General features: G+C 36.6%; 1 pseudogene; it reads right to left on the bottom strand.

The window, feature by feature from the left end:
* The window catches only part of LOC132426341 (trifunctional enzyme subunit beta, mitochondrial-like), an 87,142-nt pseudogene that overhangs the window by 62,233 nt on the left and 11,658 nt on the right, over window positions 1-13,251 (bottom strand).

The raw sequence follows: 13,251 nt of genomic DNA, 5'->3' as shown, positions 1-13,251 counted from the left end.
TCAGCTATACATATACATGTACCCCCTCTTTTTTGGATTTCCTTCCCATTTAGGTCACCACAGGGTATTGAGTAGAGTTCCCTGTGCTATACAGTATGTTCTCATTAGTTATCTATTTTATACATAGTAGTGTGTCTATGTCAATCCCAATCTCCCAGTTTATCCCCCCTTTCCCCCCTTGGTATCCATGTGTTTGTTCTCTATATCTGTGTCTCTATGAAATTATACAATTTAAATGAGGTTAAACATTAGAGTTTATTTATTTTTCTGCCCCTTACTCTCCCCCCACCATATTTCTTTTCCATTCTTTCATTTCCTATTTCTTTGTAGTTTTATTTATGCTTCCTTACCAAAGACACATTCACTCCATTTCCTAAGATATGACTGACACTGCTTGTGCTTAAGCTCCTGTAGACCCTCCATTGCATGGGGGCTAATAATTAGTCACCTTTCCAGAGTCTAGTTTCCTCGCCATCTGTCACATTTCTTTTCTTATGAAATAATAAAATACGTTCTGCTATTTTAATACCAACTCAAATATTGTTGGAAGCAGCAACTTCAATAGCTTAAATACTTCTAATAGCCTAATCCAGAGTTACCTTTTATGAGTTCAGCAAAAGAGAAATATGTACTTGTTGTGGAATCTTATATTTATACACAGATAGTGGGAGTGGATAGGGGATTATGGTTTCTTGCCTGTATAAGCGATTTAACAAAAAATTAAGGTACCCATCAGTATTCATGAGTCCTCTTAGGCCAGGGTAGTGTGGGCATTACACAGACAGTGGACCTTTCATTTTAAATACTCTCTTTGGCATTTTGTAAATATATAGGTTTTATTAGGATTTCTCCTTCCCAGATTGGTACCTCTGTTAAGAGAAAAGCTTACCTGCCTCCACTGCTAAGAGAAGGTGTCTTTAGATCCATGGGTCTGTCCTCTTCCTGTCCTGTGGGTCTTTGGTAGTTTCTGTGGCAATACATCATATTAAATACTAGGTTCCCTGCCAACTTGCGCTGGCCACCCCTTGCTAGCACTGCAGTCTTTCTGTGACAAGTCACAGCCTCTATTGTGCTTATGGGTCAGGTCATCCCATCCCACAGCCTCCATTTAGGGTCACCTCACACTCCTACTGCAGTGAAGGACCTTCACAAGAGCAGGTCCATGGACTCTTTCTGGGTCTCCCCCAGGGAGCACACAGGAAATGCTCTATTACCTAAGTTGTAGGAGCTTCGGGAAATTGTGGGCATAATCCCTGGTGGCATATTTGTCTGTTGGGCCTGTTCCAGATTAGCATATAGACACTGTAAAAGGCAGTCCCTCACAGAATCCCAAGTAGGGATAGGGAAAACATTTATTGTTTTGTTTTGTTTGAGCCACAAATTGGGTGGTTTAAACAACAGAAATACACTTTGTTTTTCTTTTTAAGGCTCGTAAAGAGCTTTTCTTTTTCTTTATTTAATATTTATTTATTTGTCTGCATCAGGTCTTTGTTGTGGCAGCGGGATCTTCCTTGCAGCATGTGGGATTTTCCATTGCGGTGCTCTTTGCAGCACGCGGGCTCTTTGTTGCCGTGTGCATCCTTCTCTCTAGTTGTGACGTACAGGTTTTCTCTTCTCTAGTTGTGGCGCGCAGTCTCCAGAGCACATGAGCTCTGTAGTTTGCGGCACATGGGCTTTCTCGTTGAGGTGTGCGAGCTCAGTAGTTGTGGTGTGGGCTTTGTTGCCCCACGGCATGTGGGATCTTAGTTCCCCAACCAGGGATTGAACCCCCATCCCCTGTATTGGAAAGAGGATTCTTTACTGCTGGACCACCAGGAAAGTCCCCAGAAATGCACTTTCTCACAGTTATGGTGGCTGAAAGTCTCCCAGGTGTCAGCAAGTTTGGTTTTTCCTGAGACCTCTCTTCTTGGCTTGTAGATGGTCGCTCTCTTGCTGCCTCTGGATGGTTGTAGATGGTTGTCCGTCTGTGTAAGTGCACCCTTTGTCTCTTTGTGTGTCCAAATGTCCTCTTCTTATAAGGTCACCAGTGAGACTGGATCAAGGCCCACACTAATGATCTCATTTTAACTTAATTACCTCTTTAAAGACCCCATCTTCAAGTACAATCACATTCTGAGGTTCTGGTTAGGACTTCAATATATGAATTTTGAGGGAACACAATTCAGCCGATAACATCAATCTAATATCCATCTATCTATCTATTATCTATCTATTTATCTTTATCTGCTCATTTCTCTTCTCCCTATCTCAATGGCAACATTTTGAAAAAGGACCCTATGTTTTCCTTTCACCTCCCTCCATTCTTTTTCCTCTCTTCCTGTAAGAAACACTAGATTTTTTTAAAGTTGCCTTTTTCCCCTCTTGCTTTCCTGTGCCATGCTTTCCTCTTTTCAGTCACCTGGGAACATGGAGGTAGGGGATTTAAAATATACACTGAATATTATTGTATTTACATATTTCCTCTTCTTGGTGGTAGAACATCAGATATAGATATAGTAAACAATCCTTTTATTTATAAAATATTCTGATAAATAAATAGAAACTTCTGAAATAATATATGAGTAGTGGAAAACAAATATATTACCAATTTACAAAACATGGTGACTGCAGATATAAGTTGTAAGCAAAAAGTGGTATTTTTAAGCTTCTTTATGCTTTTAACGTTTTTATTTATTTATTTAAATTAATTTTGTTGGAGTATAGTTGCTTTACAATGTTGCATTAGTTTCTACTGTACCGCAAAGTCAATCAGCTACACGTATACATATATCCCCTCTCATTTTAGATTTCGTTATGCTTTTAACATTTTTAACTTCCCCCAAATTATTTATTTTGTAGTATGAAAAATCAGTATAGATTATATCAAATAATTCTTCAAATCTCAAGAGGAATTGCATTTTTTCCCCTTGAGTAGATAAATGTTCATCTTAGTCTCCTAGTTATGGTTTCCTATAGCAGTCTGTATTTTTTCCCACATCTCAATGGTATCTTTAAACATAGTTTAAAGTTTCTCATATACTGTAAATTTCAATAATTGAATTTGTCTCAAACACTGAATTGCGTTCTGTGAGAATATATACAAGGAGGATTAAAAATAACAAAGAGAATCTCAAATACATAAAGCTATCAGATCTAAGTCTACCTCAGGATTTTTCATCTTTATTGTTAAGGTATTGTGCAAATACCTCAAACTGAGTTTAGCTTACAAAGAAAAATATTCTCAACCTGTTAAGAATAAAATTAATTCAGCTCAAATGATAGCAGATTCATTTAAATAAGTATAATTTTGACTATAAGCTTAAAGAAAATAGAGTTTCAATAAGGATAAATTTTTGACTCCAGATTTATATTAACACAAACCAAAAAGACTACCCAATAAGACAGATTGAAGACACATGTGAGTTTTATACTGCAGTGATAATTTCTGTATAGAACAGTTTTAATATCATATTACCAAATATTCGTGACCCCTTAAATGTACCTAAATAACAAAAAATACAAAATCATAAAAATTACTTATTATTTATCTATTTCTAAAGTATACAGTTGTTATAACTGGGCAATGGGAATCTAATGAGTTAATAACTGTTTGACAAAAGGTCACAAAGTTTTCAGCATCTTACAAATGATCAACAAAGAATAATTTGTATTAAGGTATTCCATATGAAACTCTTGTTGAGATAGAAAGATAGATAATTAATAGGTAGGTAAGTAGGCAGTAGAAAGGCAGGTAGGTAAACAGACAGATGATTAAATAGATAAATGTGGAAGAAGAAAGTGAAACAATATATTCTTTTAAAATGTTTTAGGAATTTAGTATTTAAATGTGTGAAAGGGATAGGAGGATACAACCAGGTGCTGGTGATGTTTTTTCTCATATTTAGACATTAGAACTGTTATCATTGAAAAGTTGAAGTATTAAAATGAGTGTGTAAGGACTATAATTGTTCATGATACCAATTACAGAGACCTTATTTCTCAAGTCTTTTGTTCTGCTGAGGATGCTTTTTCTCAAGTAATTGTTTTACAGTAATGTGACGGATAGATATCCATTTATAAATGACCATTTTCCTATGAATGTGTCATTCCTCTTTTCATTGAACAACCAATAGTTTCCTCAATGAAACAGTGAAATTAGTGAAATGGATAGGTTTGATATTTTCTCATGCAGTATCTAACCTCCATTTAAAAAAAGGCTAGGAAGGAATGTTCACCTTTCCTTTGGAGTGATAACATAGATTGTCACTGGCAAGCATATGCTCTCAGGGCTTCCTGAAATATTGATTGGAGTAATGGATTCTGTTGATATGTCATTTTCCCAGAAGATACATTAGAGATTTGAAGAATTAAACTGATGAATCTCTACATGTTGTTCTGGAGGCTACTGATAGGACTTATGACAAAAAGGAAGACAAACTTCAGAGGGGTCTAGAGGGCTTCCAAATAATTTGGTAGAACAGCGACTCTGGCAATCAAATGGCATCTTTAGAAACGTGGGAAGTCTTTTGGTTACTGCCTCTTTCACTTTCAAGCTAACTCTAGCAATTCACTCTTGCTTATCTCTTTCTTCCCATCTTTATATTATACGATTCTACATGCCCAGCTTGAGGGTTATTTCTCCTCTTCACCTCTTAAACAAACCTACTTTTCCTTCTCTCTTAAATATGTGATTAAAAATTTGGTGGTGTTGTTTTATTAAGACTTTATTTTTTAAATAAAATAAAATTTGTGTACTAGGTTCACAAATTGAGGGGAAGGTACAGAGATTTCCCATATACCCCCAGCCTCCACACATGCACAGCCTCCCCCAGTTATCAACATCCCCCATCAGAGAGGTACATTTGTTAGAATTGGTGAACCTACATTGATACATCACAATCACCCGAAGTCCATAATTTATATTATGGTTCACTCTTGGTGCTGTAAATTCTATAGGTCTGGAGAAATGTATAATGACATGCATTCATCATTATGGTATGATACAGAGTGTTTTCACTGTCCTGAAATTCTCTCTGCTCCATCAATTCATTCCTCCCTCCCACACACACCCCTGCAACCCCTGATCTTTTTACTGTCTACATTGTTTTGCCTTTTCTGGAATATTATAGAGTTGGAATTATACAGTCCATAGCCTTTTAAGATTGGCTTCTTTCCCTTAGTAATATGCATTTAAGGTTCCTCCATGTCTTTTCATGGCTTGATAGTGCATTTATTTTTAGCGCTGAATAGTATTCCATTGTCTGGATGTACCACAGTTTACTTACTTACTCGCCTAATGAAGGACATCTTCGTTACTTCAAACTTTTGACAATTATGAATAAAGCTACTATAAACATCCATGTGCAGGTTTTTGTGTTTGGACATAATAAGTTTTCAAATCTTTTGGGTAAAATACCAAGAAACATGATTGTTGAATCATAAAGTAAGAGTATATTTACTTTTGTAGGAAACCATCAGCAGGGATCAGAGTTCATGTTGCTCCACATCATCACCAGCATTTGGGATTGTCAGTGTTTTGGATTTTGATTATTCTAATAGGTTTGTAGGGGTATCTCCTTGTTTTAATTTTCATTTCCCTGATGATATGATGTGGAACATCTTTTGTGTGCTTATTTGCCATCTGTGTATCTTTTTTTGGTGAGGCATGCGAAAGTCTGGCCCATTTGTTAAATCAGGTTGTTTGTTTCTTGCTGCTGAGGTTTAAGAGTTCTTTGTATATTTTGGATAATAATCCTTTATCAGATGTGGTTTTTGCAAATATTTTCTCCCAGTCTATGTCTTCTTGTTTTCTTGATATTGTCTTTCATAGAACAGAAGTTTGTAAGTTTAATTAAATCCAATTTGTAAGTTATTCCTTTCATGGATCATGCCTTTTGTGTTGTATCTAAAAAGTCTTTACCATACCCAAGGTAATCTAGGTTTTCTCCTATATTATCTTCTAGGAGTTTTATAGTTTTGTGTTTCACACCTACATCTCTGATCCATTTTGAGTTAATTTTTGTGAAGGATGTAAGCTCTGTGTCTAAACTTTTTTTTTTTTTTTTTTTTGCTTGTGGATGTCCAGTTGCTCCAGCACCATTTGTTGAAGAGACTGTCTTTGCTCCATAGTATTGCTTTTACTCCTTTGTCAAAAATCAGTTGACTATATTTATATGTCTCCTTCTAGGCTCTCTATTTTGTTCCACTGATCAATTTTCTATTCTTTCACTGATTCCATGCTTTCTTGATTACTGTAGTTGTATAGTAAGTCTTGAAGTCAGGCAGTGTCAGTCTTCCAACTTTGTTCTTCTTCAGTATTTTCTTGGCTATTTTAGTTCTTTTGACTCTCCATGTAAACCATAGAATCAGTTTGTCCATATCCAAAAAATAACTTGCTAGTATTTTGACTAGGATTGCATTAAATTTGTAGACCAAGATAGGGAAAACCGACATCTTAACAATGTTGACAATTTTGTTTTCCTACACACAACCATGAACTATCTCTCCATTTATTTAGTTTTTCTTTCATTTTGTTCATCAGTGTTTTATAGTTTTCCTTATATAGATCTTGTACACATTTTGTTAGATTCATACCTATTTCACTTTTTTAGTACTAATGTAAATGGTAGAGTGTTTTTAATTTCAAATTCTACTTCTTCATTGCTGATATATAATTGTATAAAAGTAATTGATTGGTATATATTAATTTTGTATTCTCCAACCTTGCTATAAACACTTATTAGTTTTGTCAGTTCTTTCAGATTTTTGACACAGATGATCATGTCATCTACAAACAGAGATAATTATATCTCTTCCTTCCCAATCCATATACCTTTTACCTCCTTTTCTTGTTTTACTGCACTAGCTAGAACTTCTAGTACAGTACTGAAAAAGAGTGATGAGAGGAGACATCCTTGCCTTGTTCTGACCTTAATGGGAAGACTTCAAGTTTCTCACCATTCAGTTTGATGTTAGCTGTAGAATTTTTATAGATATTCTTTATCAAGTTAATGTTTGGCTCTATTCCTGGTTTACTGAGAGTTTTTATCATAAGTGGTGGCTGGATTTTATCAAATACTTTTTATGCATCTATTGATATCATGTGATTTTGCTTTTTTAGCCTATACTGATGGATTACATTAACTCATTTTTGAATGCTCAACCTGCCTTGCCTAACAGGAATAAATCCCACTTGGTTGTAGTATATAATTCTTTTTGTACATTGTTGCATTCAACTTGTTAATATTTTGTTGAGGATTTTTGCATCTATGCTTATGAGAGATTTTGGCCTATAGTTTTCTTTTCTTGTAATGTCTTTGTTTTGCTTTAGTATTAGGGTGAAGCTGGCCACATAGGATGAGTTAGGAAGCATTTCCTCTGCTTCCATCCTCTGATAAACCTTGTAAATAACTGGTACAATTTATTCCTTAGAGATTTGGTGTAATTCACCAGTGAACCCACTTGGGCCTGGTGCTTCCTGTTTTGGAAGGTTATTAATTGTTGATTCCATTTATTTAATAAATTTAGGGCTATTTAGATTGTCTATATCTCTTTTGTGTGATTTTTGGCAAATTATGTCTTTAAAGGATCTGACCCATTTAATCTAGGTTATCAAATTTGTGGGCATGGAATTGTTTATAGTATTCCTTCATTATCCTTTTAATGTCCATAGAGTCTGTAGTGATGCTACTTCTTTCATTTCTGATATTAGTAATTTGTGACTTGTCTTTTTTTTCTCAACTAGGCTAAAGATTTATCAATTTATCTTATCTTTTCAAAGAAACAGCTTTTGGTTTTGTTGATCTAATCTATTTAGTTCTTGTTTTAAATTCCATTGATTTCTGCTCTAATTCTTACTATTTCTTTTCTTCTGCTTACTTTGGATTTTGTTTTCTATTCTCTTTTTAGGTTCTTCCTATGGAAACTTAGATTACTGATTTTAAATCTTTCTTCTTTTATAGTATATGCATTTGATGCTATAAAATCCCTCTAAGTACTGCTTTTGCTGCATCCCACAATTTTTCATAAGTTGTTTTTTAATTTTAATTTAGGAAAAAGTGATTTAAAATTTTTCTCCAGATTTCTTCTTTGACTCATGTGTTATTAAGAAATGTGTTGGGGGCTTCCCTGGTGGCGCAGTGGTTGAGAGTCCGCCTGCCGATGCAGGGGACATGGGTTTGTGCCCCGGTCCAGGAAGATCCCACATGCCATGGAGCGGCTAGGCCCGTGAGCCATGGCCGCTGAGCCTGCATGTCCAGAGCCTGTGCGTCTGGAGCCTGTGCTCTGCAACGAGAGAGGCCACAACAGTGAGAGGCCCATGTACCAGAAAAAAAAAAAAAAAAAAGTGTGTTGTTCAATCTCCACATATTTTGGGATTTTCCAATTATCTTTCTATTATTGACTTCCAGTTAAATTTCATTGTTATCTGAGAATAGACATTATATGATTTCTCTTCTTTTAAAATTTTAAGGTGTGTTTAGACCAGGAATATGGTCCATATTGGGGAATGTTCCATGTGAGTTCAAAAAGAATGTGTATGCTGCTGTTGTTGGAAGATTTAGTCTATAAATGTCAATTATATTCAGTTGATTGATGGTGATGTTTTGTTCAACTATGTCCTTACTGCTATTCTGCCTGCTCAATTTGTCCATTTCTGATAGAGGGATTTGAAGTCTTCAACCATGATAGTGGATTCATCTATTTCTCCTTGTAGTTCTATCAGTTTTTGCCTCTCATAGTTTGATGCTCTGTTGTTAGACATATACGTGTTAAGGATTGTAATGGCTTCTTGGAAAATTAACCCCTTTATCATTACATAATGCCCTTCTTTATCCTTAATAATTTTCTTTCTTTGAAATCTACTCCATCTGAAATTAATGTAGCTACTTCTGCTTTCTTTGATTAGTATTACTATGATATATTTTTCTCCAGCCATTTACTTCAAATCTATATGTGTCTTTATATTTAAAATGAGTTTCTTGTAGACATCAGATAATTGGGTCTTATTTTGTGGTTCACTCTGACAATCTTTTTTCTTTTAATTGGTGTATTTGGACCATTGATGTTCACAGTGATCATTGATATATTGGGACTCATATCTACCATCTTTATTACTGCTTTCTATTTAATGCTCTCCTTCTTTGTTCCTATTTTTGCCTCTCACTTTTTGTATGCCTTTGGTGGTTTCAAATGAGCATTTTATATGATTCCATTTTTCCTCCTTGCTTAGCATATAAGTTATACATCTACTTTTTATCATTTTTATGGTTGCCATAAATGTGGCAATAGGCATTTACATATATAATTTAAGTCCCTTTTTGAATGACAGTATACCACTTCATGGGTAGTGTGAGTACCTAATAATAACACAATAATCCTAATTATTTCTTTTCATTCTTTGTATCATTGCTGTCATTCTTTTCTCTTATATATAAGCATACATAAGCATATATATATTTGAAATATATATATATATATAAGCATACATAATCAAATATATTGTTGGTATTACTTTTTGAACAAATATCTTTTAGGTCAACTAAGAATTTTTAAAAAGTTTTTATTATATTTTCACTTATTCCTTTTATGCTCTTCCTTTCTTTATGTAGATCTGAATTTCTGATCTTTATTATTTTCCTTGTCTTTAAAGAACTTTTTTCCCCCAATACTTCTCCAGTTTAAGAGAACTGGAGTTTGTTAACTCCAGTTAACAAATATGGTATTTATATATCTCAATATTTACTGTAAGTTTTAAGTGATGTTTAAATTCTGAATTATCTTTCCATAAAGATAGAGGCACATTGATTTGTATTTTATAGGAAAACATTTATCTTTAGGTCACAAACATGAATGAGTATTTTTTGCCAATATTACAAAGATGATTCCAAACCCTAGCTAATCTCTTTCTCAAATTGCAACCCCTTGTTTAATCTTTAATGAAAATAGAGACCAAAATCAATTGCTTAAACATATCACTGTGTGAGATTATGGTGACTAAGAAGTCCCTGAAATAGCAGTAAACCATGATTTTTGGAAAGCTCGGAACACTAGCAAGGTTTAATTGCAAAGGTTTAACAGAAGGCCACAAATTGTGTTTTCCTAAGAGAAGTAGTGACTATATATGTCATTCAGTAATGTACTGAAATGGCCTTGTCTAGTGTGAGTGTTGCACAGAAACTCCAAGTCACTTTTTCCTGGTCTGTTATCTATCATAGCATGGCCCTTCACTCCACCTGCATAGACAGCCACTAAGCCATACTGGCCTGCTTCCTTCCATAATTTTTTGGCAGCCAGTGGCTCCATACAGGTGTCCCAAGGACAGTGACTCACCCCAGTTGTTAAACTTCTTCAAAGGAGGCAACCCAACTTTTTTTTAATCCATGTAGTTTTGTATAAACTAATCAGAATCTATAGCTTTACCATTAGCTAAAATCTGACCTGAGAAAGCGTCATGAAATTCCAAAGCATCAATACCATTCATTGTTAATCCTGCCTTTTCTATCACTTTTAGAGTAGCATATGTTGGTTCGAGTAAAAGTTGATCTTTCGAATCCTGAGACAAATGCACAAAATCCCTCAAATATGCCTTCGGGTAATAACCCAAGGCCAGAGCCTTTTCCTCAGCACTGCAGATGCGCCATCAGTCAGGAAAGAAGAATTTGCAGCTGTCACTGTGCCATAGGGCTTGATGAATGCAAGTTTTATTTTGGCCATCTGCTTCAAGAAGGACAAATGCCACTATCTTTGGTAACTGTATCTTCTCCTGGTACTTTGAAGATGTACAACATCAGAAGGGAGTCCTTCATCCTGTGCCTTCTTGGCCAGACTGTGCAAGTGCAGTGCATACTCACCCTGTTCCAGTCGAGAAACAGCAAGGCAGAGGCAAGTCAGTCTTCAGAGTGATACATGGTCGTGCTCAGATGATAGGAAATTCAATCTGAATTTAGATATTAAAGACAGTCACTGACCTAGAGTCTTGGACTTATTGAGATCAAGCATGTGTTTCCTCAAATTACAAATAGGGACATAGGACATTAACTCTACACCACCTGCCATGACCACATCATACTGGCCAGAAGTAATCAAGCCAACACCTGTGGTCCTGGTTTGGTTAGCAAAAATGCAAGCCATGGTGACAGCGTATACAGGAGATGTATCAGAGAGGTCATCTCCAAGGGCAGCCTCTCTAGCCACATTGCTTGTTTTCACTTCCTGTATAACTATGCCAAAGATGATATAATCAGCAACTTCCTTTGGGACACTGGTCTGATGCAACAAATCTGAAAGTACTCCTCTAGCCAAATTGCATGTCATCAAGTCTTTATATGAAGTGCCTGGCAGCAGAAATGGAGTGTGAACGTTATCTACCACCACCACCTTCCTTTTATAGGGTTTAGCCAAGGTCTTCTTTGATTTGGTCTGGGCAGCTGGGGCAGCTGGTGGCTAGTAGGAACAGCTCAGAGGACTCAAGAAAATCTGAGGGCCAATTTTGCTAAACTTAGAAGATTTTTTTCAAGTGTAAGTCAAGATGAAGTCATCCTGAAATGGTCCCACCTTAGTTCTCATATGCTTGGGCTCCCGTTGTGGGCGGGGCTTGGCCCTAAGTTTCAGAGGTCAGAGGGACTTAGAAGTGGATCCAGCCTAGAAAGAACCATCGTGCAGGCCATCAGGCTCCAGAGGCCTAGCTATCTGCCAGTCACTGACTAGACAACCAGGCACATGACCTCTCCTTGATGGGCCTTCTTCCTTTCAATGGAAGAATTCTTTCTGCCCCTTTAGCCAAAGTGAAGGGCAGTGTTAAGGGACCTGCAGGAAGTTAGCATGGGGGTGGGGTGAGATTAGTGAGGAAGTATCTTGGGGGCTTGGCTAGCACCAGGCTGCAGAAAGTAAAGTCCTCTGCTCCCCTACCCCAACTTTAAGCACTTTCTACTCTTCACCTCAGAATGGTGGCCTCCCTGGTGACTGACGGCTTCACTGTCTCCAGGATGCTCTGTGCTCAAGTGAGTCTGGCTAGGGTGTTCCCGAGCCCAGGCAGAACTCTCCTGCAGGGGCTGGGGCAGCCTCTGAGCCTCATCTCCTCTGCCAAAACACTTTTAGAAACATCATTTGCAAGACATGTCTCCTGGCAACAAATTCCCTCAAGTTTTATTTATTTGAGAAAGTCTATTTCTCCTTCACTTTTTTTTTTTTTCTCTCCTTCACTTTTGAAGGATAATTTCACAGGTTACAGACTTCTAGGTTGGTGGGGTTTTTTTTCTCTCAACAATTTTTTGTTTGTTTGTTTTATTTTTGTTTTTGTTTTGCATTTAAAACTGGCCTTTTAATTCACTGAGTATTAAGAGTCAGGCAGAAATGAAACAGTGGTACAAATCATTGGTACAAACCAATGGTACAAATCAAAGCAATGGTACAACAATGGTATAAATCTTCTCTAAGTCTTCAAATTCCTCGTGCTCAGCTTTTGTTGTTGCTGTTGTTAACAAAAATAAGAGGAATTGCAAAATTAACTTCCGCTTTAATATTTCCAATGCCATATTTACCCTCTTGGAGGTTCGTGCTCTCTATCAGATAGAAGTAAAATGTCTTTTCCACCCTTCCAAAGCAGAAATGAATTTTATAGTTTTGTATAGAGATTCAAAATATTGCCTTTCCCACCCCATCCTTGCTCTTTTTCTTCTTCTCCCTGACTTGAGATGACAAAGGAATGTGTATCTCAGAAGCAGAAGTTTGCCCCTCCCTGTGGCTAGTCCTTAGCACCTCCTCCCCAGCCTCTCCTTCTTCCATCATATGTGTGAGTCCGCCAACCCCTTCCCCTGGTGCCTGGGGTGGAAGTGAGAGAAAGGGCAGGGAGAAGAGGACAGAAGGTGACGAAGAGGGTTAGAAATAGTTTTACCCCAGCTACCATCAGTGGGACTAAAGATCCGAGAATTTACATGATATGTGTAGAAATCTCTCAACGTTTTAGATATTTCACTCTGCTTTCTTCTTGCTTGCATGGTTTCTGAGGAGAAGTTGAAGGCAGTTTTTATCTTTGTTCCTCTGTGGGTAAGATGGGTTTTTTACCCCCCTCTTGCTTCTTTCAGGATTTTTTTCTTTCCCTTTAGTTTTCTGTAGTTTGAAAAAGATATGCCTAGCTTAAGGGCTTTTTTGCCATTTATCCTGCTTGGTTTTCTCTGATATTCCTGGATCTGTGGTTTGGTGTCTGACATTAATTTGGGGAAATTCTCAGTCATTATTGTTTTTTTCTGTTCCTTTCTCTCTTTCTTAGGGTTT

The sequence above is a fragment of the Delphinus delphis genome, chromosome 5, assembly GCF_949987515.2.
Source record: "Delphinus delphis chromosome 5, mDelDel1.2, whole genome shotgun sequence".
Classification (NCBI taxonomy): Eukaryota; Metazoa; Chordata; class Mammalia; order Artiodactyla; family Delphinidae; genus Delphinus; species Delphinus delphis.
Note: the sequence above shows the minus strand (reverse complement) of the source record. Positions and strands in the feature narration are given on the sequence as shown.